A 12136-nucleotide genomic window follows, 5' to 3' on the forward strand; every position below is an offset into this window, starting at 1 on the left:
GGAGCCGTGCTCGATTAGTTCACCACTGATACGTCTCCGTCGTATCTAATTTTCTGAACTCTTTTGCCCTTGTTTTGGACTCTAATTTGCATGATTTGGATGGAACTAACCCGGACTAACGCTGTTTTCAGCAGAATTGCCATGGTGTTGTTTTTGCGCAGAAATAAAAGTTCTCAGAATGACCTGAATATTTACGGAGAATTTTTCTAGAATTTATGAAAAATACTGGCGCAAGAATCAGCGGAGGAAGTGGAGCCGTGAGCCCACAAGCCCACCAGGCATGCCCCCCTGGCCGCGCCTGGGAGGCTTGTGGAGCCCACGACGCTCCATCGCCTCCAAATACACCTCTATTTAGTCCGTCTCGCCCGAAAAAAAAATCAAGGAGAAGAGTTCATCGCGTTTTACGATACGGAGGCGCCGCCACCTCCTGTTCTTCATCTGGAGGGCAGATCTGGAGGCCGTTCTGGGCTCCGGAGAGGGGAGATCATCGCCATCGTCATCATCAACCTTCCTTCATCGCCAATTCCATGATGCTCTTCATCGTTCGTGAGTAATCTCATCGTAGGCTTGCTGGACGGTGATGGGTTGGATGAGATCTATCATGTAATCGAGTTAGTTTTAATGGGGATTGATCCCTAGTATCCACTATGTTCTGAGATTGATGTTGCTACTACTTTGCCATGCTTAATGCTTGTCACTAGGGCCCGAGTGCCATGATTTCAGATCTGAACCTATTATGTTGTCGCCAATATATGTGTGTTTTAGATCCTGTCTTGCAAGTTGTAGTCACATACTATGTGTTATGACCCGGCAACCCCGGAGTGACAATAGCCGGAACCACTCCCGGAGATGACCATAGTATGAGGAGTTCATGTATTCACCAAGTGTTAATGTGTTGGTCCGGTTCTTTATTAAAAGGAGAACCTTAATATCCCGTAGTTTCCACTAGGACCCCGCTGCCACGGGAGGTTTGGACAATAGATGTCATGCAAGTTCTTTTCCCTAAGCACGTATGACTACATACGGAATACATGCCTACATTAGATTGACGAACTGGAGGTAGTTACTTATCTCTCCGTGTTATAACTGTTGCATGATGAATCACATCCGGCATAATCATCCATCACCGTTCCAATGCCTACGAGTCTTTTCCTACTTGTCCTTGCTACGTTACTTTGCTGCTATTTCTGTCACTGTTGCTACTGTTACTCTGTTGCTACTGCTGTCACTTTGCTGCTACTGGTTACTGTTGCTACTTCTGCTATCATACTACCTTTCTACTGATACTTTGCTGCAGATACTAAATCTTTCAGGTGTGGTTAAATTGACAACTCAGCTGCTAATACTTGAGAATATTCTTTGGCTTCCCCTTGAGTCGAATCAATAAATTTGGGTTGAATACTCTACCCTCGAAAACTGTTGCGATCCCCTATACTTGTGGGTTATCAAGACCTTTTTTGACGCCCTTGACAGGGAAGCACAACTATATTCTATGAGTCACTTGGGATTTACGTCTGCTGGTCACTATGAGTAATCCGATAGATCCAAAAACCAAAGTCTTGCCCTCAACTACGAGGACAGGTAAGGAACTGCCATCTAGCTCTGCACTTGATTCACATTCAGTTATGAGTAAGTTTGCGACACCACCTCTTGCTAGAAATCTTGATATGTCGCCTGTGCTTGATGATGCGACTTCTGCTGCCCATGATGCTTATGATGATGCTATGCTTGATACTGCTTTGCCTGATGATGTTATGCTTGATACTGCTTTGCCACTTGGTGCATTCCTTGAAGCACAAATTGCTAGAGTTGCTGCTAGATGTGATGATACTTCTGAAACTGCTGATACTATTGAAGTAGAACATGCTATTTTGCCTGCTAGAACTAGCTCTCCTATATATGAATTGCCTGATATGCGTGAGCGTTATGTTATGGAGGGAGAGATAGCTGAGGATTTTCTTGCGTGTAAGGATAGTTATGATGTTGATAATTTACTGCGCAAGTGGGAAAAATATCTGAACGCTAGGATGAAATACGACCTGAAGTTTGCTACTTCGCCTATCTTTGTGACCGATAAGGATTATGAATTCTGTGTCGACCCTGAGTTAATCACTCTGGTCGAATCTGATCCTTTTTACAGTTATGAGTTTGAAAAGGTTGTAGCCCATCTTACCAAACTACACGATATAGCCACCCTATTCACTAGTGAGGAAAAGATCTGCCACTACTATATCCTCAAGTTGTTTCCTTTCTCGCTAAAGGATGATGCTAAGACCTGGTTCAATTCTCTTGCTCCTGGTTGTGTGCGTAGCCCCCAGGATATGATCTACTACTTCTCTGAAAAATATTTCCCTGCCCATAAGAAGCAAGCTGCCTTGCAGGAAATATACAACTTTGCGCAAGTTGAACAAGAGAGTCTCCCACAAGCTTGGGGGAGGCTCGTCCAGCTATTGAATGTTTTGCCTGATCACCCTCTTGAAAAGAATGAAATACTTGATATCTTCTATAATGGACTTACCGATGCTTCTAGAGACCACCTAGATAGTTGTGCTGGTTGTGTTTTTAGGGAACGAACCGTAGAACAAGCTGAGATTCTACTGAATAATATCTTGTGCAATGAGAATGCTTGGACTATCCCCGAACCACCTCCAAAGCCAACTCCGAAGAAAAGAGGTATTCTATTCCTCAGTCCCGAAGATATGCAAGAAGCTAAGAAATCTATGAAAGAGAAAGGCATTAAATCTGAAGATGTCAAAAATCTACCACCTATCGAAGAGATTCATGGTCTTGATAACCCGATACACGTACTAGAGGTAAATTCTCTTTGTAGATTCAATGAGAGTGATATTCCTTTTGATAAACCTGCTAGCTTATGCTTTGATGAATTTGATAACTTTGTTTCCAAACAACAGAGTTTCAATGATTATGTTAGCAGAGAATTGGAACAGAATGCTCGTATGCCTAGTCATTTAAGTGCTTGTGTGGACAGAAATGTCAATGATCTTAAGCTCTTGAGTAAACATGCCTCTATGGTTACCACTCAGGTAGAACAAGTACTTAAGGCTCAGAATGACTTGCTCAATGAGTTGAATGACAATTCTGTTAGAGTCGTCACTAGAGGCGGTAGAATGACTCAGGAAACTTTGTATCCTGAGGGTCATCCGAAGAGAATTGAACAAGAGTCTAAAGGAGTTAGCACTGATGCACCTAGTCATCCTAGAGAGAATAAGAAAGATGATAGGAACCTGCACGCTAGCAACCCTGTTGCTGCTACACCTGAGAGTCTAAACAATGTCTCTGTCTCTGATGCTGAAACACAATCTGGTGATGAACATGAGCCTAATGATAATATCGATAGTGATGTTCATGATGATGCTCAACCTAGCAATGATAAGGATGTGGAGATTGCACCTGTTGATCTTGATAACCGAAAACCTAAGAATAGAAGATACGATAAGAATGACTTATGTGCTAGGAAGCATGGTAAAGAAAGGGAACCATGGGTTCAGAAACCCATGCCCTTTTCTCCCAAACCATCCAAGAAAAAGGATGATGAGGATTTTGAGTGCTTTGTTGAAATGATTAGACCTGTCTTTCTGCAAATGTGTTTGATAGATATGCTCAAAATGTCTCTGTATGCTAAGTACATGAAATATATTGTGACTAATAAAAGGAGGATACCTGAGGTTGAGATTTCCACCATGCTCGCTAATTATACCTTCAAGGGTGGAACTCCTAAGAAACTAGGTGATCCCGGTGTGCCCACTATACCTTGCTCCATTAAAGGCAACTACGTTAGAACTGCTTTATGCGACCTTGGAGCCGGTGTTAGTGGTATGCCTCTCTCTCTTTATCATAGGCTTGAACTAGATAAGTTGACACCCACTGAAATCTCTCTGTAAATCGCCGACAAACGAACTGCTTTCCCTATCGGCATTTGCGAAGATGTGCCTGTTGTGGTTGCTAACGTTACTATCTTAATGGACTTTGTTATTCTGGATATTCCCGAGGACGATGCCATGGCGGTCATCCTTGGAAGACCCTTTTTGAACACTACAGGGGCTGTTATAGATTGCAACAAAGGCAATGTCACTTTCCATGTCAACGGTAATGAGCATACAGTGCACTTTCCAAAGAAACAATATCGAGTACATTGCATCAATGCTATCTAAAAACTTAATCGATTCTTATTGGGAGATTTGAATGCCCTATTCCTCCTGTTAAGATGAAGTATGATTTTCTTGTTGGGGAAATTCACATCCCCATTGAGGTAACCTAGTGACTATTCGGAAATTCTCCGTCTTCTTTTGCGATTCGAAAAAGTTTGTCAAAGAGACTTGATCAATCTCATTGATGGATTTCTTTCGATGACCATGAGATGGATGAATCGAGGAGTCACAAACCTCTGTTCCAAGCTTTCACCTTCGGTTGCTTAGAAGAAAAATGATAGATTTAGTTTATTTTTCCCTGTTTTCTGTTTTAGCGTCCCGTAGAAAAATACCCCAAAAGTAAAAGTTCTCCAAACGTCCTGAAAATCAAGTATGATTTTTTCTGGAATTTTTGAAAAATAGTGAGACGAAGAGCTAGTCTGGGGCCTGCACCAGTGGGCCACAAGCCCTGGAGGCGCGGGCAACCCCCTGGCCGCGCCTACCTGACTTGTGGGGCCCACGTGCACCCCCTCCACTCATTCTAGCTCCCATCTGCTTCTCCTACCTCCAGAAAAAAATTGTTTCGCAACTCAAACCCGTGTTCTTGCTCTTCTTGCTGGGATTTTTGATCTCCTTGCTCAAAGCACCATTCTCCGAGCTGTTTTGGGGAAATTGCTCCTTGGTAAGTGACTCCTCCATTGGTCCAATTAGTTTTTTCTCTAGTGCCTTATACTTCGCGTATTTTTACTGCCTTGGTGACCCTGTTCTTGAGCTTTGCATGCTAATTTTAGCTGGTCCCAAGTATTTTTTGATGCGTAACATGGCCTCTAGGCACTTGTCAGAGTAGTTGCTACGATTTTAGTTGAGCCTTGTTCACTTTTCCTTTGAGTCATTAAAAATTTCAGAAATTTTCAGAGATAGAAAAGGGAAAAGATGAGGAGGTTCTTAAGAGGCTCTTCAAGTCGTGACCCCAAGGATGATGGAAGTGAGAAGAAGCCCAAGTATTCGGTCCCTCGAGTTGTAGAAGTTCGAGCATGCAAATGGCCAAGCGATGTGTTCTTACCCGCCGCCGGACTTTATGCGGACTTTTATTACTTGGTGGAGAACGCAGGCCTTACCGCCTTCCTTGAAGATAAGTGTCCGCAATACCTCCTCCTCACTAATATCTTCATACAAAGCTTTAACTTCTATCCGAGGAAGAATCCTCCTATGGTTGAGTTCAAATTATATGATATCCCCCAGCGCATGTCACTCCAGGATTTTTGCAATGTTTGCAAATTGCCTTTTGTTGGGGATATTCATGAACCTCGTCCACGGGACTTGGAGGCTTTCATCGATACAATTGTTGTAGGAGAGGAGAGAGGAGCGTCTTGCGCTAGAGCTGCTAGCATACATTTTCCCGTGCTTCGGTACTTCTCATTATTCATGGGAAAATGTTTGATTGGCCATGGGATAGCTGGGTCCCTTAGCTCCCCAGATCTTGCGGTCTTGCGCGAAGCCCTTTATACTGACAAAACTTATAGCTTGGGCGCTATAGTAGCTCAACGGTTGAACATGAACCGTTCTAAAGGCGTTGTCTATAGAGGTATCTATGCTACCCGTCTTGCCAAACACTTTGAGATACCTATTAGACTGGACAAGGAAGAAGAGATTCTTCTTCCCGAGAGATATCTCGATTATGATAGCATGGTTCACCATGAATTTCTTGATAGAGATATAGATAGAAGGATGATTTATAACCTAGTATTTAGTCAGGGTACTCATGAGACTATTACTTTGCCTGCTCCTTCTTTGTTCAATCCTCATGCAGGCAAGTACATTATTATGCCCTCAGACATCTACGCATATTGGGGCTTGGCCCAACCACACATGCCCGTGCCCGAGCCACCAGTCGAGTACCAGACACCAGTTTATCAGTGGAAGCCAGAGGAGCTCACACAGCAGTGGCATCCTCAGTCCACTCCGGAGTACCCCGGAGTTGGTTATTTCCCTCCTTGGGAGTAGACCAACTTAGGCCAAAAGCCTAAGATTGGGGGAGTACGTGTTTCTCACCGACTTTACATTCTTGCTTATGATTTTCACTTTGTTCGTCGATGTTCACACTTCGCCACTGTATCATCCATGCTAGTTTATTCTCTTTTTCTCGTTATCTTTTCGTGTGTCTGTCTAGTTTGAGAAAACGCAAAAAGATTTTATTTTTATTCTTTTGCTTGTTGGGAGCTTTCCCGTGTAAATAGTTTTCTTTTTTCTTTGGGTCAAGGTAGAAGACCATGGTTACAATGTTTAGTGGCTCTCGCATGCATATCTGTTTATCTGTCAAAGAGCCATATTACTTTGTATTCTGCTTTGTGTTTGCCTGCAGATTCCAGCTTAGTCCATTGCACGAGCACTCTTATTATTGTTCACATCATTCGGTCGTGCAAGTGAAAGGCAATAATGACGATATATGATGAAGTCACTGGGCCTGGAAAAGCTGGTATGAACTCGATCTATTTTGTTTTTGTAAATATGACTGGGGCACTGTTCCTAGTTCAGCTTTGTTGTGAGAGAAACATGTTTGCAATGACAACTCAGAGATCATAATTTCTGATGCCATGCTTAATTAGCTAGGAGCTTATAATGGTTTGCCTTGGATGCCAACATGAATTTTGAGATGACTATGATGTAGTATGATAGGATGGTGTCCTCCTTTGAATGATTCAAGTGGCTTGACTTGGCGCATGTTCACGCATGTAGTTGAAACAAAATCAACATAGCCTGTATGATATTCATGTTCATGGCGATTTATGTCCTACGCATGCTTGCACTCAATGATTAGTTAATCGCAATGCATTTTGATGACTGTTGTCGCTCTCTAGTTGGTCGCTTCCCAGTCTTTTGCTAGCCTTCACTTGTACTAAGCGGGAATACTTCTTGTGCATCCACTTCCATAAACCCAAAGTTGTTCCATATGAGTCCACCATATCTACCTATATGCGGTATCTACCTGCCGTTCCAAGTAAATTTGCATGTGCCACCTCTAAACCTTCAAGAAATAATCTATTTTGCATGCCCGAACCGCTCATGTGGTGACAGGGGGCTATCAGTATCTTCCATGCTAGGCGTGTTATCCTCGATATGTGTTTATTCACTATCATTCACGAGAAAGGGGCTGGTAATTGGAATTTCCAGTTCCATGCTCAAATCGAAAAGATAATTGCAAACAAAACTCCCCCTGGATTGATGTTGGTACGGACGATACCTGAGGATTCGGCTAGCCGTGGAGTGTGATTGATTGGTGGTAGGGGAGTCAAAACTTTACTTTTCTGTTTGGGAACCGCCTATAGCACGTGTAGCGTGGAAGATGTTGAGAACTCTTAGTCATTGCGTTGACAATGAAAGCATGCCACCCAAAATTATTATCTCTGTTTTCAAAGCTTGAGCTCTGGCACCTCTGCAAATCAATGCTTCCCTCTGCGAAGGGCCTGTCTATTTATGTTCCTGTTGAATCATCCTCCTCTTATAAAAGCACCAAATAGAGAGCACCTCTGTCATTTTTATGCTTTGCTTTTTAACTGTGATTGAGTATGACTGTGACTGGATCTTGTTTGCCATGAATTACGATGTTTAGTCAGCCCTTGGTCTTTGAAGGTGCTGTGCATTTATGTTTTGCGGTCTCAGAAAGAGCTAGAGAGATACCATCTATTCGTACTGCTTCATGATTGTTTTGATTGAAGTGTTGACGTTTGAGACTTATTATTATTTTCTCGCTACTTAGTTATGCCATTGATATGAGTTTACCGTGAGACCTAGATGTCATTTGCTTATGTGGTTTGCTTGTGATCTTGCTGAAATTCTGGATATGAGCTAGACATAGTTGCAACAACAAGATCACACAGAGTTCGTCAAAGTTTTTCTTTTGTCTCTTTCAGTTTGTCAACTGAATTGCTTGAGGACAAGCAAGGCTTTAAGCTTGGGGGAGTTGATACGTCTCAGTCGTATCTACTTTTCCGAACTCTTTTGCCCTTGTTTTGGACTCTAATTTGCATGATTTGGATGGAACTAACCCGGACTAACGCTGTTTTCACCAGAATTGCCATGGTGTTGTTTTTGCGCAAAAATAAAATTTCTCGGAATGACCTGAAAATTTACGGAGAATTTTTCTGGAATTTATGAAAAATACTGGCGCAAGAATCAGCGGAGGAAGTGGAGCCGTGAGCCCACAAGCCCACCAGGCGCGGCCCCCCTGGCCGTGTCTGGCAGGCTTGTGGAGCCCACGACGCTCCACCGCCTCCAAATCCAGCTCTATTTAGTCCGTCTCGCCCGGAAAAAAAATCAAGGAGAAGAGTTCATCGCGTTGTACGATACGGAGGCGCCGCCACCTCCCGTTCTTCATCTCGAGGGCAGATCTGGAGTCTGTTCTGGGCTCCGGAGAGGGGAGATCGTCGCCCTCGTCATCATCAACCTTCCTTCATCGCCAATTCCATGATGCCCTTCATCGTTCGTGAGTAATCTCATCGTAGGCTTGCTGGATGGTGATGGGTTGGATGAGATCTATCATGTAATCGGGTTAGTTTTGACGGGGATTGATCCCTAGTATCCACTATGTTGTGAGATTGATGTTGCTACTACTTTGCCATGCTTAATGCTTGTCAGTAGGGCCCGAGTGCCATGATTTCAGATCCGAACCTATTATGTTGTCGCCAATATATGTGTGTTTTAGCTACTATCTTGCAAGTTGTAGTCACCTACTATGTGTTATGACCCGGCAACCTCGGAGTGACAATAGCCGGAACCACTCCCGGAGATGACTATGGTATGAGGAGTTCATATATTCACCAAGTGTTAATGCGTTGGTCCGGTTCTTTATTAAAAGGAGAACCTTAATATCCCGTAGTTTCCATTAGGACCCCGCTGTCACGGGAGGGATGGACAATAGATGTCATGCAAGTTCTTTTCCCTAAGCACGTATGACTACATACGGAATACATGCCTACATTAGATTGACGAACTGGAGCTAGTTACTTATCTCTCCGTGTTATAACTGTTGCATTATGAATCACATCCGGCATAATCATCCATCACCGATCCAATGCCTACGAGTCTTTTCCTACTTGTCCTTGCTACGTTACTTTGCTGCTATTTCTGTCACTGTTGCTATTGTTACTCTGTTGGTATTGCTGTCACTTTGCTGCTACTGGTTACTGTTGCTACTGCTGCTATCATACTACCTTGCTACTGATACTTTTCTGCAGATACTAAATCTTTCAGGTGTGGTTGAATTGACAACTCAGCTGCTAATACTTGGGAATATTCTTTGGCTTCCCCTTGAGTCGAATCAATAAATTTGGGTTGAATACTCTACCCTCGAAAACTGTTGCGATCCCCTATACTTGTGGGTTATCAACCACCACCACCACCATACCGCCGTGCTGGAGAACTCATCTAACTCTCCGCCCCTCTTGCTGGATCAAGAAGGCAGGGATCATCATCGAGCTGTACGTGTGTTGAACACGGAGGTGTCGTCCGTTCGACACTAGATCGGGATGGATCGTGATGAGATCGCGGGACGTGCTGCGATTCGGATCACGAAGATGTTCCACTACATCAACCGCGTTATATACGCTCTCGCTTAGCAATCTACAAGGGTACGTAGATTCACTCTCCCCTCTCGTAGATGATCATTACCATGGATAGGTATTGCGTGTGCGTAGGATTTTTTTTGTTTCCCATGCTACGTTCCCCAAGAGATTGATTCCATTAAAGGGGCGAATATCATGTTACATTGATTGGTGTTGTACGTCGAGTCAAAGGACACAAGCTCTCCAAATAGAGCATAGTTTTTCCTACATGTGGCATCTGCCCATAACACATGTACCATCCTACCCATATCATCAAGAACATAATCAAAATAAAATTCTCAATTTGGAAGATTTTTCTAGCAAGATGGTCAATGAACATTTGAGCATCCGATGACTTGACGAGGCACCTAAGGTTTCTTTGGTAATTCTGCAAGTCCCTTTTTGTATAGCCAACATTCTCAACCCACCCCCACCCAACCCCAAGCCTACTTGAGTTTATCCCCATTTTGAGTAATTTTCACACATAACTAGTATGTGCTTCTAGTATACTCATGTGATGATTTTGAGTTTTTTTCACTGGCGTCCCACATCACCTCGCCTTGGATATGATGAACCATACCTGGGCCCATGAAGGTCTGTAATATGGTGATATCTAAGTCAGTCCTTAGATATTTTCACTGATAATTGAAACATTTGACTTGTTGACCATATTTAGTCATTTGGGGTTTTTGTTAACTTGACTTGACTTTGGCATGGTGTTAGTAGGTGTTAGTAGGTGCGAGTAGGGCTAGGCGGGATCCGATTATCTATTCCAATGACACATATTATGTTTGCCTTGTTTTACTCAAATGAGAGCTTGACTTTATTGATCTCCTCTGTCCTCAACTCAGTACCACTACATTTTATAATAAAGAGATTGTGATAAATGATGGCAATATGGTATAAGTTTATTCCCGCCATCTGGGTAGTAGGCATAATTAGAGAACATGTACATATGAGAATTCCAACCATCAAATCCTGTTATTTACCGTGCAAACTAACTATTTACTACATATGAAATCTCCTAAATCTCCCACAAACTAATTTAATGATAAAAGATGTTGAACAGAGTACATGGGCTAATAGGAAAATACAAATATCAACTTTCTTAGCTAATTTTAGGGGTCATGGAATGACAAGTTTTCTAAAAATGCAACTGAAGTGCATGAATTTGTATGATAGAACCAAGTATGTCAAAAGCTAAACAAGATAAGCAAGCTAGTTAGTAACTAATCACCAAAAATCTAGGATGGGAACAACTAAAGGGTCACAAATATCATGACTTATTGTGAATTTCACATCCTTGGAGGGAAGTTAACTTTTCCTTTGAAGGTATGGGTAACATCGATATATCATTCACGACATGAATCCTCACCTTCTCCTCCAACCTCGACCAACAAAGCACCAACTCAACCACAAAGGGCACGCCTTCAAGGCAACCCCCAACATTCGCAAAACCCTGGAACATAACACAAGTTGGAAGCTTGCGATGACAATAAATAACAAGATCACGAGAATCTTGGAGAACTTTCCCAAATGCTAAGGTCAAAGGAGAGGTAAATATTGGATCTTTCGGTGTCTTACCTTCTTTCTCAGTACCTCTGAAATATCTATCTCGAGCTTTAGAAATCTCTCAAATGGAAGCATTTGGCAGTGGGAATTGATATGTCGTAAACATGTATTTCCCTTTGAATTTTAATTACGTATTTTTTCATGTTTTTATAGGATTTATCATTTTGGACTAACCTAATAGTAGGATGCCAAGAGGCAGAATTTCCTGTTTGACTAAAAGTTCAATATTGACTAACTACACTCCAAATTCAAAAGCTTTGGACAATTTGATAGTTCGAGAAAGGGTGAAATATAGTAAATGGACGTAGTTTCGGTTCAACATACTTGATATATTTCATGTACATTGGGTAGAAACTACACATGTACCATTACTAGTAAAAAGCTCCTAGTTCAAGCAAGAACAAAGAGCATGTTTATAATATCAATTTTGCTCATCAATAAATTACCTTGTCCGTTGTTGACTTAGTTATTCCCTTCAAATAGCAACAATTGAATGCTTTAGCTTAAAATGATAATAGTTTTTTATACGTGATACTTTTTATTGACTCGTGATGTAGCATCAAGAGAGTGACATCCCACTTAATAGGAATGATAGACTACTCATCTAAGCAAGGAGCACCTTCTTTTCGGGAGCATGTCCCAAAGGAATCTCAAATTAAAATATGCTTGGCTTGGATCAATTTGAGGATGGGTGGCCGACTAGGAAGTTGATCAAGTGTGTGCACGAGTGAGGACAAAGTGTGCACGAAAAGCTAGTGTTGGTATGGGGCCAGTCTAGATCTTATGTGGTAGCCAGGCGCAATCGCCAGGAACCTG

Source organism: Hordeum vulgare, chromosome 7H (assembly GCF_904849725.1).
Source record: "Hordeum vulgare subsp. vulgare chromosome 7H, MorexV3_pseudomolecules_assembly, whole genome shotgun sequence".
In the NCBI taxonomy this organism is placed as follows: domain Eukaryota; kingdom Viridiplantae; phylum Streptophyta; class Magnoliopsida; order Poales; family Poaceae; genus Hordeum; species Hordeum vulgare.